Source organism: Tamandua tetradactyla, chromosome 11 (genome assembly GCF_023851605.1).
Source record: "Tamandua tetradactyla isolate mTamTet1 chromosome 11, mTamTet1.pri, whole genome shotgun sequence".
NCBI classification, from domain to species: domain Eukaryota; kingdom Metazoa; phylum Chordata; class Mammalia; order Pilosa; family Myrmecophagidae; genus Tamandua; species Tamandua tetradactyla.
Genome location: NC_135337.1, coordinates 33,951,393 through 33,972,108, shown reverse-complemented (window position 1 = coordinate 33,972,108; position 20,716 = coordinate 33,951,393). Strand labels below are relative to the sequence as shown.

General features: G+C 38.5%; 1 long non-coding RNA gene across 1 annotated transcript in view; it reads right to left on the bottom strand.

The window, feature by feature from the left end:
- The window catches only part of LOC143649461 (uncharacterized), a 211,512-nt gene extending 200,345 nt beyond the window's left edge, over positions 1-11,167 (bottom strand). The window contains exon 1 of the long non-coding RNA XR_013159008.1: positions 11,125-11,167. This is a non-coding gene — a long non-coding RNA (uncharacterized LOC143649461). The remainder of the gene's footprint in view (positions 1-11,124) is intronic.
- Positions 11,168-20,716: the final 9,549 nt, after the last annotated feature.

Genomic DNA, 20,716 nt, shown 5'->3' with positions numbered 1-20,716 from the left:
AATGTAATGAACCTTTTTCATAAGCCAACTCACTTTATCATTTGGAAAGCCAAAAAAAACCACTTTTTTTCTCTAACATTTAGAGCTGCCTGAAGTGGAAAAGGGGCTTAGTGGACAGAGCCCTGGACTAAAAGTTTGGAAGTTGAGTTCTATTCACATACAGCTACTGACCCCTTGTGTGATTTTATACAAGTCATTTAACCTCTCTGCCCTTCAGCTTCCTCATTCATTCCCCAGAGACAATGCTACCTGCCCCTCCCTACCTCTATGGAGCTGGGAGAGTGAATGAGCTATGTCTGCAAAGCATTTGAAAACACTATTAGTTAGTGCTAGGCTCAAACAGTAGAAAACATTGTGTAACGCCTGCAGTGTTTTAACACACACAATGAAAATAAATATAGATTATAGATAGGAAAACGTGGAGGTCGGGAACATTTGCCACTGGAAATTTAGCCATGTGCTTTGAAAGCCAATCTCAGTGACAGGATATTTACTTTGTTTGTTCTTTATGAATCATTGCACTGAGCTAATTACTTTTTTTTTCTTCTTTTTCTTTTTGCATGGGCAGGCACCGGGGATTGAACCCAGGTCTCTGCTATGGCAGGCGAGAACTCTGCCTGCTGAGCCATTGTGACCCACCCCGAGTTAATTAATTTAAGTGAGTATTTGGACAGGAGTAGTAAAAGGGCGGGGCTGAAATTGTGGTGTCCTGTGACTCTCAGATTGCTGGTTATCAATTCCCAACTAAGAAGAATTAATTCAAGATTATCCATTAATCTCACTCTCAGAAATGTATTGTGTTTACTACCCCATGAATATACCACGCTCATTTCTACTCCACATATTGTTTTCCACTTTCTCCCTTCTACCACTTTAAATCTCACCTGTTTTTCACAGTCCACACTCCCTCATACTTGATGAGGGAGTCCAACCCACCTCCCTCATCAAGTATTCTATCATAATCCCAGCCCACACATATACACACACACACACACACACATATATATACCTATATATCTATCTCATACAATATGAGAGAGACAGCTAAAAGTTCAATAAGCACTTATTAACAATTAGCAAGATGTGGTGAAAGGTAGCTTACATTAAAAAAATCTGTTCCTTAAATATACCATTTCCTGCCCCAGGACCTTTGCACATGCTGCCCCTTTTTCCTGGCACCTGCCCTCCTCTCTGGCCCCAGCTTGAGTATAGTCTATTCACAGAGGCCTGCACAGACTACTCAATATAAAGCAACCCCTTCACTAGTACACTAGTTTCCTGCATGCTGATCTTCCTCCTTCACAGCAGTTATCACAATCGTTATTATATGTTTCATTATTTCCTCTTTTTCACTTTATTATTTATCTTCACTACTAGAACATATGCGTCCTTTAGCTTTAAGACAGGAAGTATAGCTCTTTTGTTTCCTATTGTTCTATGAATGTTTGTTGAATTCATTAATCAATGATGTCCACCTAATCTCCTATTAGCCACCAATGTAGCCCTGTCTCTTTTTGGCTGCCCACACTATTCTCTCTGAGGTAGAAAATGTTTCTTTCTCTACCAGTATAACAACTCATTTATCAAGATCGCCAGAAAAGCAACCCAATATTTTTTATACCTGATAGTACTTTCAGTGTTAAGATTCCGTATTTAAATACACTCGCAGTTTCTCATTTTCACTCTCTCAAATTTAGGGCAAAAACCTACAGGCTGGGAGGAAGAGAGTGAAGTAACATCACGTATTGTGTCAAAAGGGTCCATCCCACAGAAAATCAGTCTGTGTTCCAGGATAGCGCCCAGACGTTTCACTGTCTGTCGAGTCAGGATCCGTGTCTTGCTCACCCAAGAACCTTCCTGAGGAAGTGGAAGTGACTTCCAGACACCCCTTTTCTTCCCATGCCTTGATTTAGGGGATCAGCCATTAGTTCCAATCTACTTTTCCTTGGCTCCCAGGAGAGCCATCAAATTTTCAATAAATAGCACCTTTTCCACCTCAGATTCCCCAAGGTGGACAGATATTGTTACCAGTCTCTAGATTGGTCTGGTTTGAAACTTCTGTGTGCCCCAGAAAAGCCATGTTCTTTCAATCCTGAACTAATCTTAGAGAGCAGCCATGTTCTATAATCAAGGATATTGTAGTGTGGAACCTTTTGATTGTTTCCATGGAGATGTGGCACACTCAATTGTGGATATAACTTTTTGATGGAGAAGGAGCTGTGACTCCACCCATTCAAAGAGTGTCTTAATTAGTTTACTGGAGTCCTTTAAAAGGGGAAACATTTTGGAAAAAGCTCAGAGCTGACACAGTCACAGACATTTACAGATGCTTGGAGTGCTGGCAGGGAAAGCTTAGACACAGCTGTTTGGAAATGTGAAAGTCCCAGGAGTTGTCACCATGTACCTTTCCATGAGTTGCTAAGCTAAGAGATAAACCCAAAGTTGTGTCCCAGAGCACCAAAGTCAGAACCCACAGATGCTTAGAGGGGAAACCATTGGAATCAGAAACTGGAAGTAATGGAACTGGGAACAAAGACCAGCAGATGCCAGCCGTGTGCCTTCCCATGTGAAAGGCAATGGCCTTTTGTCAGAGTCAAGGTATCTTTCTCTGGATGCCTTAGTTTGGACATTTTTAAGGCCTTAGAACTATAAACTTGTAAGTTAATAAATCCCCTTCATAAAAAGCCATTCCATTTCTGGTATACTGCATTCTGGCAGCATTAGCAAACTAAAACAGAGACCCTGGATATATAGTAATACATTAGCATCCCCATATCACAAGAATATTAGAAGAACCAAATGAAATAAAAGCCCCGTGCAAACCTGTAGCTGCTATACAAATGTCAGATTTTATTTCTATGACAATATTTCAAGTACTGTGGAAGTATTAGATGCACATGGCTTACAACTGCTGGGAGCTGAGAATCTTAAACAAGATTTATAAACAGATATGGTGAGGGTACTGATACCATCAGTGTTTGTGGGTATAAGCAACCAAAAGCTCAACTAAAGGTGCTTAAACATAGCAAGAAGTCATGAGGTAGGGAGGCTCCAGGAATGTTTAATTTGGAGGCTCAATTATTTCATCAAAGTCCTAGGTTTTCCTTCTGCTCTGCTGTTTTTCAACATGTTGACTAGCCACTTTCAGAGTCACGTGTTTGTAGGTATCACATGTTCATGCACCTTATATCCAGAAATCACCAGCTAATTTTCATTCATATTTAATTGTCTAGAACTAGGGTTATACAGGCAACCCTAAAAAAATCACTTGCTTGGGAATGGATTCATCATAATTGACCAGAACCAATAAAAAATCTCCACTGGAACTGGAAGCAAGAGCCACTTCAGCCAAGGCATACAAAAAATGAATACTTCAAAATCAGAAATGCAGAGATGCAATTTAAGCAGGTAAACAACAGTGTTGCTACAGTGATAAAGCAAAGGAAACTGAGATCTTAATTGACCCCCAAGCCAAACATTATTTAGACACATTCATTTATGTCAGTGAAACATTTCCTTGGGATCTGATATATTTCAAAGCTACACCTCCTTTCCACAGATACTACTCTTTCTATAAAACTGGCAAAAAGTTGTTTCTTCTAAAGAGCCAGAAAATTACTCTGTCTCTGGTTAAGAAAGGAAGAGCTCTCAGCTCTAAGTAATGAGGTGGCTAGATTATGCATGGAGAAGATTCAACTGCAGACAGTCATGAAAAAAGAATTATGAGCAATTTCTCAGTTCTTATATTGTCAGGCGGTCGAAAGCTCTGGGAATTTTGCCTCATTTTTCCCAGTCTGCACATTACCCAGCCAAAATACACATCTTCATACAGTGCTCACTGGGAATGAGCCTGTTTTTGAAAATTGAAACGTTTTTAAAATGCAGATCTAATCTTGTCAATCTACTACTTAAAATCCCTCCAGTGGTTCCTGATCATGCTTGCCCTTAGGTCCAACTCCTTAATGGAGACCATGTTCACTTCTACAATCTCCTTGCCACACGTCTCCTCTCCCAACTCCCTTTTCTTGCCCATCTACCTACTGTAAACTTTGGCTTCCCTGAACTATTTGTGTCTCCAATAATCTGTCCTGCTTTATCTAGCTTCCAGGCCTTTGTATAAGGTGTTTTCTATTACAAAACTTTTCCCTGCCTCTTTTCCTGCAGAACTTCTATCCATCCTTTTGCTAACTCAGGTCCTCATCCAAGAAGCTTTCCCTGATCTGCTAGAACTGGACCATCCCAGCACCCTGGACATACCTCTACTGTGCCACTGATCACAATATACTTTACTGTCTGTTCCTTAATGGCAGGAGCAGTTTCCTATAATCTTAGCTCTAAGCATGGTTCCTGGCATACAGCAGTGATCAGAAAATGATTGTTGAATGACTAATAAGTGAATCTGCTTTTATAAGGGTATAGAGTACATAGCTTTAGGTTCCCTCATAGATCTTCTCTGAGAATCTGGTTTCTAGGTGGCAGTCAGCCCTGTGTTGTACATATAAACCATATCAAAAGCACTATTAATTCTCAGCGATCAGCTCTATGAACTACTGACTTCCTCTTTCAACTCAGAACACTTACAGATTACCTCCCTTTACTCAACTGCGTAAATTTCACTGCTTCCATATAAGCTGAAGGAAAACCTACATCTATGAGCATATCTACCAAAAATTCACTTGAGGACTTCTAAATGACAAGGAAAAAGAAACTGGATACTCTAGGGTAAGCCATCTTCTGTCATGTTACATCAGTTTCAACTAACAACCAAGTTAGGGACTTTCACATATGTTTTTAATTACTCCTCCCAACAAGTTTCATGAGCTGGAGAGAAACTGACCACTCTCATTTACAGATGAGAAAAAGCTGGAGTTCAGGAAAGGCAAGAGACAGACATGTAATTTCAAAGTAGATTTGTTTTTCAAGCTTCCATGTCATATCCATTATAACTATATCTAAGTTAAGGCATGGTAAGCATCAAGTGTATTTATCTTACAAATTAGTTATGATGTATGGAAAAATTTTAATGAAAATAAATAAAATGCCCAATAGTAAGGAATGGGTTAAATACATTATAGACACCTGATGGCCATTTACAATCAACATACTGTAAAACATCTAATGATATGGAGCCATGTTCATAAGACACTCGTAGGTAGAGGAGATTTCTGAAAAATTAGATAAAAGTATGACCCCAATTTATAATACATATGACTAGAAATGCCTAGGAAAAGAATGTTAGCTGTGTTTATTTCTGAGAGTAAGATTGCAGACAATTTTTAACTTTATTCTTTGGGATTTTGTCTGGTTTCCAAAATTTGGAAATGTGTATATATTACTTTGACAATCAGAAAAAAAATTACAAAAGTTGAAGCACAAAAATAGACAAGTGGATGAAACTGTAAAAAATCTGCAAATCAATGTTTTTGTCTCTTTCTCACCTTAAACTTCAATTCCATCTCCTTCCCCAACCAGTTCTATGGCCACACTCACATTCAAAGTGCTTTAGAACCATCATCCTCTGCCTAGCTGTGGTACCATTGAGAATACCAGCTGGGGAAAAATCAGGGCCCAGAATTTAACCAGTCTACATTTCCAAATTTGACTGAGAAGATTGTGTAGGCTGGTAGCATCTTGTTATACCTTTTTAATGATAAGTATAACACTACTCTTTGAAATATAGCTACTAGAGTGCTTCTAGAGTACTGCTACTCTTAAAGTCAGAGTCCACAAGTTTGTCATCTTTGTATTTTCTGAGGCATGTAGATCGACTCTAAAATTAGCATCTCCTCTCTAACTGCAGACCAAGTCCTCAAGATCTGCCTATTAGTCTTTCCCCCATTCTGGCCCACCCAATCTGATTTGTTTTGCTTGATCCAGTTCAACCCACTGGGCCAAGCTTTCTATTGATCCCATATACATAATTGTTCCCTGACAAAGAAAACTATAATTCTCTACTGAAACGAAAAAGAAGCAAATGAAAAACAATGCACAAGATATTCAAAGAAGATACTTAAAAGATTTTTAAAAGTCTTTAAAGACCGTGGGGGCTCCAAGAATATTGAAACCAAAGCCAAGTAAAATCAGAAATCATCATCATGATGTGAATGAAGAACTAGCTTGGAAATCAGGAAATCTGAATTCCAATCTTGAATTTGCTACCAACTAGTTGCCAATTAGTTCACAACACCTAGTTGGTTGTGAATTTTTTAATATTTTAAATAACTGTTTAGATTACCTCAAGATTTTATGAATTAATCTATGTATTCAAATCGGCTTCTACTTTGCAGCCCTATATTATATGTAATGTTTGGTAAAGCCAATAGATTCCTATAAAACATACTTTTTGCAAGGCTGTTGAGTTAGGGGGTGCTTCTGAGGAGAAAACTATATAAATTCCAGGTTATTGCAAAAGTTTAAATCTACCGAGACTTAGACCTTGGAGGAACTCCTCCTTTTTCGACAATGTCTCTTTTTCCCTCCTTCATTGATTCACTTAACCAGCCATCAACTCCACAAATAGGAGATTTAGTCTAGAAGGGAAAATAAAATGCATATATACGTAATCAAAATAAGTAAAAAGTGTTGATTACCTTGTGAGAGGTGAAGATGAATTACTCTGAGATATATCCTAGCCAGAAGGGGTCAATAATGGCTCTATCAACAAGAAATAATATGACCCGGAACACAGAAAAATAATGGGGAAACAGCATTATCAGTCTTAGAGAAGATGGAAAATGTAACATTTATTCAGAAAAGAACTAGAATAGTTCAAGTGGGCAAGAGGACAGGTGTTTGGAATTAAAGATAGAAAGGAAAACTGGGAACAGAATGTGGAAGGAATTGGGCTGAATTGTGGGGATAACAAGGAGCCAATGAAAGCTTCTAAGGAGGGGAGTAATGTGCTACCACACAATTTTCAGATGTATGTACTGAAGTAGAGGTAAGCCTACCAAGTGAACTCTTTACTTAACAGTTTACTTAATTCTGATTATTCAAAATAGGCATGCTCTGTAAGTATAGCTTACAAGGGGTAACTTTAATTTTCATTTCCATTGTCTACTTTCCCTTTTGAAAGGAGTTTTATTGCTTGTGCTATGGTAGTACCGTAATGTTCCCACTCTCTCTTGGCTTGTGTCATGCCATCAACCTAAAAATAGATGCTAATTAACAAGGTTATTTCTAACTTACATTGTTAAAAGAGAGGAAAACAGTGATGAAACACATATAGAATATCAAATTAACCAAGGATGGGACTAAATTCTAGTTCAAAATTCCCACCTCACAGATATTCAATTCACTAAATAGTCTTTTTTTTTTCCACTAAATCAGATAGTCATTATCCAAATTTCCTATCCCTGATGTGATAATATAGTGTGATGAGACATGCCCCAACAGAACACAAATTGACTTTGGGAGCCTAGATGCTACATGGAGTGTGTGGATGGCAAGGCAAATATCTCACTCTATTATCTGTTGTCTCTGAACCAACAGATTACATGGTTCACTGACTAGCTGAATAACTTTTAGACAGTTTGCTCATGTGTATTTGCACATATTCCACAGAAATATATTAACAACTGAGGAACAGTTGTAGAAATTATATAGCAAGATGGATAGATGAGAGTGACAATCTTTCTGTGTACATTGCTGCAGAGAAGAAGAAAGCTTTACAAGGTAAAGAAAACGGGGGGAAACCACACATATGTGCATTTGCATGTTGCTGCCACTACAAAGTATGAATTTCAAACAGTAATAGAGGCAGCACATCATGTAATCTCCTGGAAACTCCTCACATCTGTCTGGGATACTATTATAGTATCTGTCTTTACAGCAATGAGTTTAAAATTTATATTCGTGCTCTAAAGTATTTTACTGGACAATTGTATTTTTTAAATAAGAAATCCACTGTTCACATTCATTTGATAGCCACAGAAGTAATGGAAAATTTCCTGTGTGCACTTTTACTTGAATAATAAAATGCTTATTCTCAAATCAGAACTCAATTTCAATCTATTCTCCAAGTCACATATATCTCGCATAAAGAGATATCATTGACAAATATAGAGTCTCATGTCTATTACGTTAACACTGGTCACTAAGTATTTTGTTTTAGAAATTAGTAGTAGGGTTACTGTTTATCCCCACATAAAACTCCCAATTGAATTTGCCCATATAATAAACAATGACCATGGGACTGTGTCCCTTTCATATTAAACAAAGTAAAGGCTCATTGAATTAAAATTTGAAAAATACTGCATTCGACATCTCCCTTCAAAGACTCACATATACAACTTCCTCCTTTTAGAATCCCTATCCTCCTTTGATTCCCCATTCCCCTGCTTTTTCTCCTCTCTGTCAGGCCTTTCCCAATCTCCTTTGAAAGTTTATCCCCTAAAGACCATGAAATATTGGAGTTCTTCAAGGCTGAGTCTTTGTTTGCTTTCTGGTCTCTCACTAACTAACCTTACTCAGTTCCACTCCTGCCTCCTAAATATGTCTTCGCTTGCAGCTCCAGACACATATATGCATTTGCCCACTAACAGCTACCCTTGAACAACTTGTCCGATTCAATGTGTCTAAAATCATGTCTCCAAAGCCCCAGTTCCAACCCTGGACTTCCCACTTTCAGTTCCCTGTCCCAGGATAGCACCATCATCCTTCCAATTGGGCAAGCCAGAAGAACTCGAATCACTGTCTTTAACACCTCAATCCTTATCTCCGATATCCAATCTATCTCAAGCTCTGATGATTTTTTATTCTTTCATTTCTGTTCACTTCTGACTATTGCCAGCACCAATGCCACCGTAGTCTACCTCTCATCTGGATTTCTGCAGTAGCCTCACAACTGCTCTCTTCATACCCCTTCTGGTTCAATGCTTTCTCAATAGTGTAATAAAAATATTTTTAAATGCAAATTTCACCTGTTCATCTCCCACTTAGAACCCTTCAAATGCTTCCCACGGCCTGTAGGATACAGACTAAAATCCTTAACAAGATTTCACTGCATCTTGTCCCTGCTTCTCTCTCGAACTGTATCTCATGCACCTTTCTGCACTACGTGCAGTTCACTAGCCAAGCCTTCTTTCAGGTACTTAAACCTGTCATGCTCCCCCGGCCTTAGAAGCTTTGTACACACTATAGAATATTATCCCCATTCTTGCCCTTTCATTTTCCTTATTTCTATTCATCCTTCAAATTTTACCTCAAGCATCCCCTTCCACAGGGAAACTTTCCCTGACCATCTTCCCCTCACTGTACCCCATGTCAGCCCAGGCAGAGGCAGGGTCCCTCCTTATACACTCTGTCAGTTCCCTATGTGTTTCCTTCTTGGAACATATCAGTGTCAGTAACTCTATACTTATTTGTGCCATTACATGCTTAATGTCTAACCCTTCTCCCATTTTCTGCAAGCTCTATCAGGTCGAGACTGTGCTCTTCTTCTACCAGTATATTCTTAGTGCCTAACACAGCACCTGACTCACAGTGAACCTGGTGTAAATATTTAGTGAATAAATATATGAAGCAATGGAGATGAAGCTGGAAAGATAGGACAAGTTGTAAAGCACTCACATTACTGTCATGATAATGTCAGCCGAAAACCTTTGATTCCACGCCAAAGGTCTAGGGCAAATGATAGCCGCCTCTCCTGTTGGTTTTCAGATGGTTTCACTGCAGCCTATTCTTCCAGCTTCTTTTCATTCTATATCCCACCATAAACACAATGCCACAGCCACACTGTGATGCAGTAAGTAAGATAGAGTATTAGGCAATTTATACAGTTACTCAGACACAGCCAGCCTTCATGCCTGTGTACCTGCTGTTTCCTCAGCCATACTGCCTGATATTTGCCAAGGCAGAGTTCAAATTCCACTTCCTATAGTCGGTTCTCTATTGTGAATTAGAATTAGCTGCATATACTTTCTTTCTCCTCTGCCGTATTATAAACTCCTTAAAGAGTGTATTCAAAGGCTGTGTTTTATTCATCTTTATACTTCCACAATGCCTATCCCTGATGGGCACAAAGGTAGGTGGCTCTCTTAAAATGAGCTGATCTAAGTCTATCGCTGAGACAAACTAAGTCCTCCAAAAGAAAAACCAGGGGATCATTGCATAGTATTTGAAGTTCCCAAGGCTAAAATTTTGTTTATTAAACTAGTCCTAGCAGTACATAGGTCTAGGTCAAATGATAGCTATCTCTCCTGCTGTTTTTCAAATTCTATAGTCAGTATATTTCAAACCATTTCTAAAGTTCAAAGGTTATCTTTTATGCCTAGAAACATATCCTCAGAACCATGACAGAGAATATTTCTGAAGACCTAATGAAATTCTACTAAAATTATGGCTGAAAGAGTTACCTTTCTGTATTACCACACAAACCCAATGAACTGCAAAAGCCACCATATTCTCAAAGTTAATTCCTAGAAAGTGTCAGAACCTGAATGTTGAACTCATTTGTGTCTCCCAGTGAGTTATGATGCTGAGAATCAGGCTTTCTTAAGCTCTGAACTTAGACTTTTAAAGACCCAGATTTGTATTTCAACTTCTTAGTGTTTTACTTAAATCTGAGGACTAAGATGCCTGGTTTATAGCTTAAATGGCATGGTAAATTTTGAGAAAGTAGGATGGCTTTAACAATCCATAGGCATTCCAGTTGTCTCATCAAGGTCTAGCTAAATTAAACCAGCAGATTAAAGCAAATATATTTTTCCTTCATTTATTTTTACCAACCAGCTCTCTTCTCATACCATCCATAATTCAGGTGATTTTAAGAACGGTTCATAAAAATTACCATTGGTTATAGCTCATTTTCCTTGTGGTTCTTTGTTCAAAGGTTACAAGTTGTTAGGCTGAAATAAATGAGTTTCCTTTAAACAAAAATACTTGATATGTCCAAACTCATATCCATTCCAATGTCAGGCCTGGTTCATTTGATACCCAGTATTCATAGGTAATTTTATTCCTAGGCCTGTATACCAGTGAAGCTTATTGTTTCTGTAAACAGAAAGAACAACTCCTGCAGTTCAACTGAAAATTAAGATGATTGCAATGCACACAAACATTGCTATCTGTGCTGGCCTAGTTACTAAAACACAAGTTTTAAAAGCAAAGTCCAAGACTAATTACCTTTCCCTTTTGCTGCTCCTCTGCCAAAGCTGCAGTTGCTAAGGATAATCTTCAGAAGCTTGGCTTTGTTGCCAGAGCAACCAACCCAACTTTAAGTATTTCAAATATATTCTTTTCGAGTATCTTAACCAACAGCAAGATCTACCTGATCTACACCACTGTAAAATGCTCTTAGTTCATTTTTGTAATTTTGATTTAGATATCAGAAAATTAGGAACTTAGTCTAGCAAGGATTTGAAACAACAAACACTCTTTGTGTGGAAACTGCTGGAAACTGCATGGCATGTGCAGCCTTTAGGCCAGTATCCATTTCCCCAAGGTGAGTGGTCACAATCAAAAGGAAAAGACTGACAGGAAAATTCCTGCTTCTTTCAGCTCAAACCCTCCAGCAGTCTCAGGATTTAAATGCAGCACAGCCCAATTCAACAATGACCTGAACTTCTGTTTACTTGCACTAATCAGGAGATAAGCAGATTTGGAATCTCTCATCACTGAATATTAAAATATTAGAGCACCTGGATCCGAATGCCCCAGATGATTGGAAATATCAAGTTCTGTACTACCATTAACTGGTTTTTAGCTTATTTTTATTTAATTAGCCTATATTATACTAAGACATCTGACATACTTTTCAAAAGAAGGGTAATTATTAATTCAAAATATTAACAAGCACATCCTATATAGAATACAGAGCTCCTAGAAAATTGTGCAATTTCAACAGTCACCTTGTATTTGCTACCTATCTACCTTCTACAAAGACTACAAACTATTTTAAAAGAGTTTTCAAAGAACAAGTCCATCAGAGTCTACCTGTAGCTTCCCACTGAGAATGGCCAGACAAAAGTTTGGGCTTTTTCATCAACCAACATTCAGTCAATCAGTTAAGGAGTATTTACCAGGTACTTAAACACATAAACAAACAAAAACACATTTCTGTCTCAAGTAGTTAGCAATGATTTAATGATTTTGTGTGGGAATACTGAATGATACAGGGGAAAACTAATGTTGATTGAGGAACAGAGGATCATATTATTAGTAATCCATTTTAAAGATAAGGAAATAGGCTCTGAGAAGTAAGCTCAATTGCATCTAAATCAAAGATGGCTGTCTTTACTAAAATCACTTTTCTCAAGCAGGTACACAGATACCAGCTATTAATCCTTGGAATGTTAAATACATCATTGTAAGATTATTAACAATACATTATGATTACTAGAAAACCATTTATTAGTTTTAACCTTTTGTTGAGTTTGGCAGTTTCCATTTACTTGAATTTCAATGGTATGAGTTAAATAGTCACTTCCAGGGGGCTCTTAGATAATGTATGTATTAGTCAGGATTCCCTAGGGAAACAGAGCCAACAGGTGATAACCATAAATAGTATGAGATTTTATAAAAGTGCCTCATGGAACTGTGGGAATGCACCAGTTCAAATTACATAAGGCAAGGGATTTCCGGGAAGATGGCCGAATAGAGTGGCTCAAGATTAGCCTTGCTCAATGGAAAAGTTAGAGAAGGCGCAGGAGGGCAACTGAGGTGGTGATTCGGGAGTGCAGCTGACCTGGGAAAGCCTTCTGCACCACGTAGGGCAGCCCTGGTTGCAAAGGCCAAGGAATTGAGAAGCAGAAAGCTGGAGCCTGGCGCAGAGGCACAGATCCACGGAGGCGTGGAGCCTTGGAGCCCACAGGAGTGCATGGCAGGAGCCCAGGACCAGGAAGTAAGCCAGGACGCATTCCTTGGGTGCACTACCCTCACCAGCACAGTGCGGTGACCGGCGACTCACCCACACCCCATGCACCTGAACCACGTCACCCACTCCCATTCCCGGTGCTCCAGGTGCTCCCACCCCACCAGCCCCAGTGTATGTACCTGTCCCACAGCCCCAGCCCAAGTACAGCCCAACCCACCTCTCCTGCACCCCTCCTGACCACTACTTTCCCCTCCTTGTTACCTACAGACTGTTGCCAGTGCATAAAGGTTGCAGGCACTAACATTCATACCTAGGCTACTCTTGCCACACACACACACCCCCCACCATAGTGTCACACAGCCTCACTCTGCCCTGCCTGAACTTTGCACATCTGTTTATGGCACTTTGAGGCCCATGCATGTGCATGGGCCCCCAATCATGTCATCCAACTCTGGAATGACATACTTTACAGTAGTCCTAGAACCATACATGCACACAACCCTCAGCCACATTCCCAGCTCTGAGAAAGTGCTGACCTGTGCAACCAGGTCACATCTGCCCCCAATCCACTAAGGCATAACACCAACCTGCTGCCACAGCTCTACGTATGTGTACAAATGGCCCCGTGCCTTAGACCAGTGCCCACCAGGGTTATGACCCCCTGGACTGGTGTACTCACACAGCTTAATCCTCCCTGGCTACTGGGCACCCACATTCACAAGCATCAGCATAACATCCCCAACCTGCACCTATACCTGCCCTGAAGTAAATCACTGCACTGAGTGCCCCACCCTGTGTCCTGCTCCCTGCTGTACAACCAACATGCAAACACAAGGCCTTCGACTACTGAAAGAAATCAACTCCCAAGGTAAATCAATCAAGATGTTTTCATGCCATGAAGACAGCAGAAGATCACTAAGCATATCACAATGCAGATAGATATAGCCCTGCCTAATGACTAAATTAAAACACCAGAGGAGACACAGAAATTGGAACAACTAATCAAAGATATTCATACAACTCTACTTAATAAAATAAGTGGGATAGCAAATTATATAAAGGAGATCAAGAAGGCAGTCGAAGAGCATAAGAGCATGAAGAAGAATTTGAAAGAAAAAATAAAAAAACAGATATCACGGAGCTCAAAGACTCTGTTGACCAAATAAAGAGGCACACAACACCAGATTTGAAGATACAGAAGAAAGAATGAGTGATATAGAGGACAGGATAACTGACGTCAAAGATTCAAAACAGCAAATGGCAAAAAAAAGATGGAAAAAATTGAATGGGAACTCAGGGAATTGATAGACAAAAACAAAGAGCAAAAATATAAGAATCATTGGTGTCCCAGAAGAAGAAGAGAGGAGTAAAGGGCTAGGAGTAGTTGAGGATATAATGGGGGAAAACTTCCCAACCCTCATAAAAGACATAAATATAAAAGCCAAAGAAGGCCAAAGAACTCCAAACAGAATAAATCCAAATAGGCCTTCCCCAAGGCACATACTAATCAGTCTGTCAAATGTTGAAGAGAAACAGAAAATCATGAAAGCAGCAAGAGAAAAATAATCTACTATATACAAGGGAAATCAAATAAAACTGAGTTCAGACTACTTAACTAGCACCCTGGAGGCAAGAAGGCAGTGGTATGATATATTCAAGATCCTGCAAAAAGAAAACTTCCAGCCAAGAATTCTGTACCCAGCCAAATTGTCCTTCAAAATTGAGGGAGAGTTTAATGTTTTCACAGACAAAGAAGCCCTGAAAGAATTTGTCAACAAGATACTGGCCCTACAATAAATACTGAAAGGAGTTCTGCCAGCTGAAAAAAAAAAGACAGGAAAGGGAGGTCTGGAGGAGAGCACAGAATTGAAAAGAACCACTAAGGGTAATTTAAAGAATAGAAAGAGAAAGAGGGAAAAGAATATATAGAACTGAAAAATAAAATAAAAAAGATGGTGGATTCAGGAAATGCCTTTTCAGTAATAACTTTGAATGTTAATAGACTGAACTTACCAATTAAAAGATACAGATTGGCAAAATGGATTAAGAAATACAATCCAGCTATATGCTACTTACAAGAGACTCATCTTACACACAGGGATACAAATAGATTGAAAGTAAAGTATGGAAAAAGATTTTCCATGCAAGTTGTAACCAAAAAAAAGCAGGGATAGCTATACCGATAATGGACAAATAGACTTTAAATGTAAAGACATCTTAAGAGACAAAGAAGGACACTATATATTAATTAAAGGGTCAACTCACCAAGAAGATATAACAATCATAAATATTTATGCTCCTAATCAAAGAGCTCCAAAGTACATGAGACTGACATTGGCAAAACTGAAGGGAGCAATAGATGTTTCAACAATAATAGTAGGACACTTCAATACACCACTCTCCTCCATAGTTAGAATGACCAGACAGAAGATCAACAAGGAAATAGAGAAGTTAAATAACTAAATGCCTTTAATAAAAAACAAGAAAGAGCAAAAATCGAAGACTTAACAACACACCTGGAGAAACTTGAGAAAGAACAGCAAAGTAACCCCAAAGCAAATAGAAGAGAAATAACAAAGATTAAAGCAGAGATAAATGAATTGGAGAACAAAAGAACAATAGAAAGAATCAATAAAACAAAAAATTGGTTTTTTGAGAAAATCAATAAAATTGATGGGCCACTAGCAAGACTGGCAAAGAAAAAAAGAGAGAGGAGGTAAATAAACAAAATCAGAAATGAGAAGGGGTGCATTACCACAGACTATGAAGAAATAAAAGAAATCGTAAAAGGATACTATGAACAACTATATGCCAAAAAACTAGACAACTTAGATGAAATGGACAAATTCCTGGAGACACACAAACAAGCTACACTGACTCAGGGAGAAATAGAAGATCTCAACAAACCAATCACAAATAAAGAGATTCAATCAGACATCAAAAATCTTCCTACAAAGAAAAGATCAGGGCCAGATGTGTTCACAAGGGAATTTTATCAAGCATTACAGAAATAACTAACACCAATCCTGCTCAAACTTTTCCAAAAAATTGATGAAAAAAGGAACTCTACCTAACTCATTTTTTGAAACTAATATCATTTTAATGCCAAAACCAGGTAAAGATGCTATAAGAAAGGAAAACTACAGGCCTGTCTCCCTAGTGAACATAGATGCAAAAATTCTCAGTAAAATATCAGCAAATCGAATCCAAAAGCACATTAAAAAATTATACACCATGACCAAGTGGGGTCTATACCAGGAATGCAAGGATGGTTCAACATAACAAAATAAATTAATGTAATACAGCACATTAACAAATTGAAAGGGAAAAATCACATGACTATCTCGATTGATGCTGAAAAAGCATTTGACAAAATTCAGCATCCTTTTCTGATAAAAACACTCCAAAACATAGGAATCAAAGGTAACCACCTCTATATGATAAAGGGAATATATGAAAAACCAATAGCCAGCATCATACTCAATGGAGAGAGACTGAAATTTTTTCCCCTAAGATCAGGTACAAGACAAGGACTCCCACTGTCACTACTATTATTCAACATTGTGCAAGAAATTCTAGCTAGAGCAATCAGGCAGGACAAAGAAATAAAAGGTATCCAAATTGTAAAGGAAGAAGTAAAACTCTCATTATTTATAGATGATATGATACTATACTAGGAAGATCCTGAGGAACCTACAGCAAAGTTACTTGAGCTAATAAACAAATTCAACAAGGTGGCAAGATATGAAATCAATGTGCAAAAATCAGCTACATTTCTATACACAAGCAATGACCTATCTGAGGAGTCAGTTAAGGGAAAAATTCCATTTAAAATAGCAACTAAAGGAATCAGATATTTAGGAATGAACTTAACTAAGGATGTAAACGTCTTGCAACAGAAATTACATATCATTGCTAACAGAAATCAAAGGAGATCTAAATAGGTAGAAAAACATTCCCTGCTCATGGATAAGAAGGCTAAATACAGTTAAGACGTCAATTTTCCCCAAACTGATCTACAGATTCAACACAGTACCAATCAAAATTCCAATAATCTATTTTAAAGATTTGGGAAAGCTAACTACTGAATTCATCTGGAAGGGGAAGAAACCCTGAATAGGTAAAAGCATCCTAAAAAAGAAGAATGAAGTGGGAGGATTAACACTCCCTGACTTTAAAACCTATTGGAAAGCCACAGTGGTCAAAACAGCATGGTACTGGCACAAAGACAGAAGCATTGACCAATGGGATCACATCAAGTCTGCAGAAATAGATCATCAAATCGATGTCAACTGATTTTTTACAAGGCCCCCCAATCCTCTGAACTGGGACAAAATAGTTTGTTCAATAATCGCACATGGAAGAATTGGATATCAATAGCCAAGAGAATGAAAGAGGACCCCATCTTACACCCTGCACAAAAATTAGCTCAAACTGGATCAAAACCTAAATACAAGAACTAGCACCATAAAGCTTCTAGAAGAAAATGTAGGGAAACATCTTCAAGACCTAGTAATAGGAGGTACCTTCATAAACTTTATTCCCAAAGCACAAGCAACAAAAGAAAAAAATAGATAAATGGAAACTCCTCAAAATCAAATGCTTCTGTGCCTCAGAAGACTGTCAAAAAGGTGAAGAGGCCACCAACTCAATGGGAGAAAATATTTGGAAATCACATATCAGACAAAATTTGATTTCCTGTATATACAAAGAAATCATACAACTCAACAACAAAAGAGCAAACAACCCAATTATAAAATGGGCTAAAGATATGAACAGGCATTTTTCTGAAGCACAAATATAGATGGTTCAAAAGCACATGAAGAGATGCTCATTTTCATTGGCTATAAGGGAAATGCAGATCAAGACTACAATGAGATACACCTCACACCTACAAGAATGGCTGCTATTAAACAAATAAACAGAAAACAGTAAATGTTGGAGAGGGTGTAGAGAAACTGGGACACGTGTACTGCTAGTGGGAATGTATAATGGTGTAGCCACTAGGGAAGACTGGCGGTTCCTTAGGAAACTAAATATCAAGTTGCCCTCTGACCCAGCAATAGCACTACTTGGTATATACCCAGAAGAGCTGAAAGCAATGACACAGACAGACATTTGCACACCGATGTTCATAGCAGCATTATTCATAATCGCCGAAAGATGGAAACAAATCAAATGTACATCAACAGACAAGTGGATCAACAAAATGTTGTATATACATACAATGGAATATTATGCAGCAGTAAGACAAAATGACATCCTGAAGCACATGACAAGATGGATGAGCCTTGAGGACATAATGCTGAGTGAAATTAGCCAGACACAAAAGGATAGATACTGTATGATTCCACTTCTGTGACCAACATAAATGATATGTGATTTCCAAATATTTTCTCCCATTGAGTTGGCGGCCTCTTCACCTTTTTGACAGTCTTCTGAGGCACAGAAGCATTTGATTTTGAGGAGTTTCCATTTATCTATTTTTTTCTTTTGTTGCTTGTGCTTTGGGAATAAAGTTTATGAAGGTACCTCCTATTACTAGGTCTTGAAGATGTTTCCCTACATTTTCTTCTAGAAGCTTTATGGTGCTAGTTCTTGTATTTAGGTTTTGATCCAGTTTGAGCTAATTTTTTTTTTTAATTTTTTTATTAATCAAAAAAAAGAAAAGAAATTAACACAACATTTAGAAATCATTCCATTCTACACATGCACTCAGTAATTCTTAGTATCATCACATAGATGTATGATCATCATTTCTTAGTACATTTGCATCGATTTAGGAAAAGAACTAGCAAAACAGCAGAAAAAGATATAGAATGTTAATATAGAGAAGAGAATTAAAATAATAATACTAATAATATATATATATAAAAAAAGGAAAAAGAAAAAAACAAAAACAAAAGATACAAACACACAAACAAACAAACAAAAAACCATATTTCAGGTGCAGCTTCATTCAGTGTTCCAACCTAGTTACATTACACTTAGGTATTATTGTGCTGTCCATTTTTGAGTTTTTGTATCTAGTCCTGTTGCACAGTCTGTATCCCTTCAGCTCCAATTACCCATTATCTTACCCTGTTTCTAACTCCTGCTGGTCTCTGTTACCAATGATATAGTCCAAGCTGATTCTCGAATGTCGGTTCACATCAGTGGGACCATACAGTATTTGTCCTTTAGTTTTTGGCTAGACTCACTCAGCATAATGTTCTCTAGGTCCATCTATGTTATTACATGCTTCATAAGTTTAGTCTGTCTTAAAGCTGCATAATATTCCATCGTAGGTATACGCCACAGTTTGTTTAGCCACTCGTCTGTTGATGGGCATTTTGGCTATTTCCATCTCTTTGAAGTTGTAGATAATGCTGCTATAAACACTGGTGTGCAAATGTCCGTCTGTGTCTTTGCCTTTAAGTCCTTTGAGTAGATACCTAGCAGTGGTATTGCTGGGTCGTAATCCATTCTGCCATTCTATGTCTTTTGATTGGGAAATTCAGTCCATTAACTTTTAGTGTTATTACTGTTTGGATAATATTTTCCTCTACCATTTTGGCTTTTGTATTATATATATCATATCTGATTTTCCTTCTTTCTACACTTTACTCCATACCTCTCTCTTCTGTCTTTTCGTCTCTGACTCTAGTGCTCCCTTTAGTATTTCTTGCAGAGCTGGTCTCTTGGTCACAAATTCTCTCAGTGACTTTTTGTCTATAAATGTTTTAATTTCTCCTTCATTTTTGAAGGACAATTTTGCTGGATATAGGAGTCTTGGTTGGCAGTTTTTCTCTTTTAGTGATTTAAATATATCATCCCACTGTCTTCTAGCTTCCATGGTTTCTGCTGAGAAATCTACACATAGTCTTATTGGGTTTCCCTTGTATGTGACAGATTGTTTTTCTCTTGCTGCTTTCAAGATCCTCTCTTTCTCTTTGACCTCTGACATTCTAACTAGTAAATGTCTTGGAGAACGCCTATTTGGGTCTATTCTCTTTGGGGTGTGCTGCACTTCTTGGATCTGTATATTTAGGTCTTTCATAAGAGTTGGGAAATTTTCAGTGATAATTTCTTCCATTAGTTTTTCTCCTCCTTTTCCCTTCTCTTCTCCTTCTGGGACACCCACAACACGTATATTTGTGCGCTTCATATTGTCATTCAGTTCCCTGATTCCCTGCTCAAGTTTTTCCATTCTTTTCCCTATAGTTTCTGTTTCTTTTTGGAATTCAGTTGTTCCATCCTCCAGTTCACTAATTGTAGCTTCTGTCTCTTTAGATCTACCATTGTAGGTATCCATTGTTTTTTCCATTTTTTCTTCTTTGTCCTTCACTCCCACAAGTTCTGTGATTTGTTTTTTCAGATTTTCTATTTCTTCTTTTTGTTCAGCCCATATCTTCTTCATGTCCTCCCTCAATTTATTGATTTGGTTTTTGAAGAGTTTTTCCATTTCTGTTCGTATATTCAGCATTAGTTGTCTCAGCTCCTGTATCTCATTTGAACTATTGGTTTGTTCCTTTGATTGGGCCATATCTTCAATTTTCCGAGCGTCATCCATTATTTTCTGCTGGTGTCTGGGCATTTGATCAGATCTCCCTGGGTGTGGGACCCAGCTGGTTGAAAGGTTTTTCTGTGGAATCTCTGGGCTCTGTTTTTCTTTTCCTGCCCAGTAGGTGGTGCTCGTGGCGGTCGTTTGTCTGCGGGGCAGTCGGCCCGGGAAACCGCGCGTGGAGGCGGGGGTCGCTGGCCGTGGCTTGGGGGAGTGCTGGTCCAAATTGCCCAGCTGGCCCGAGATGCCAAGCGTGACGGGAGGGCCCCGCTATCCAATGTTCCCAGTCAGACCCGGGAGCCACGTGCGTGGAGGGGACCCCAGACGCCAGCCACCCCAGCCGGGAAAACGTGCACCCC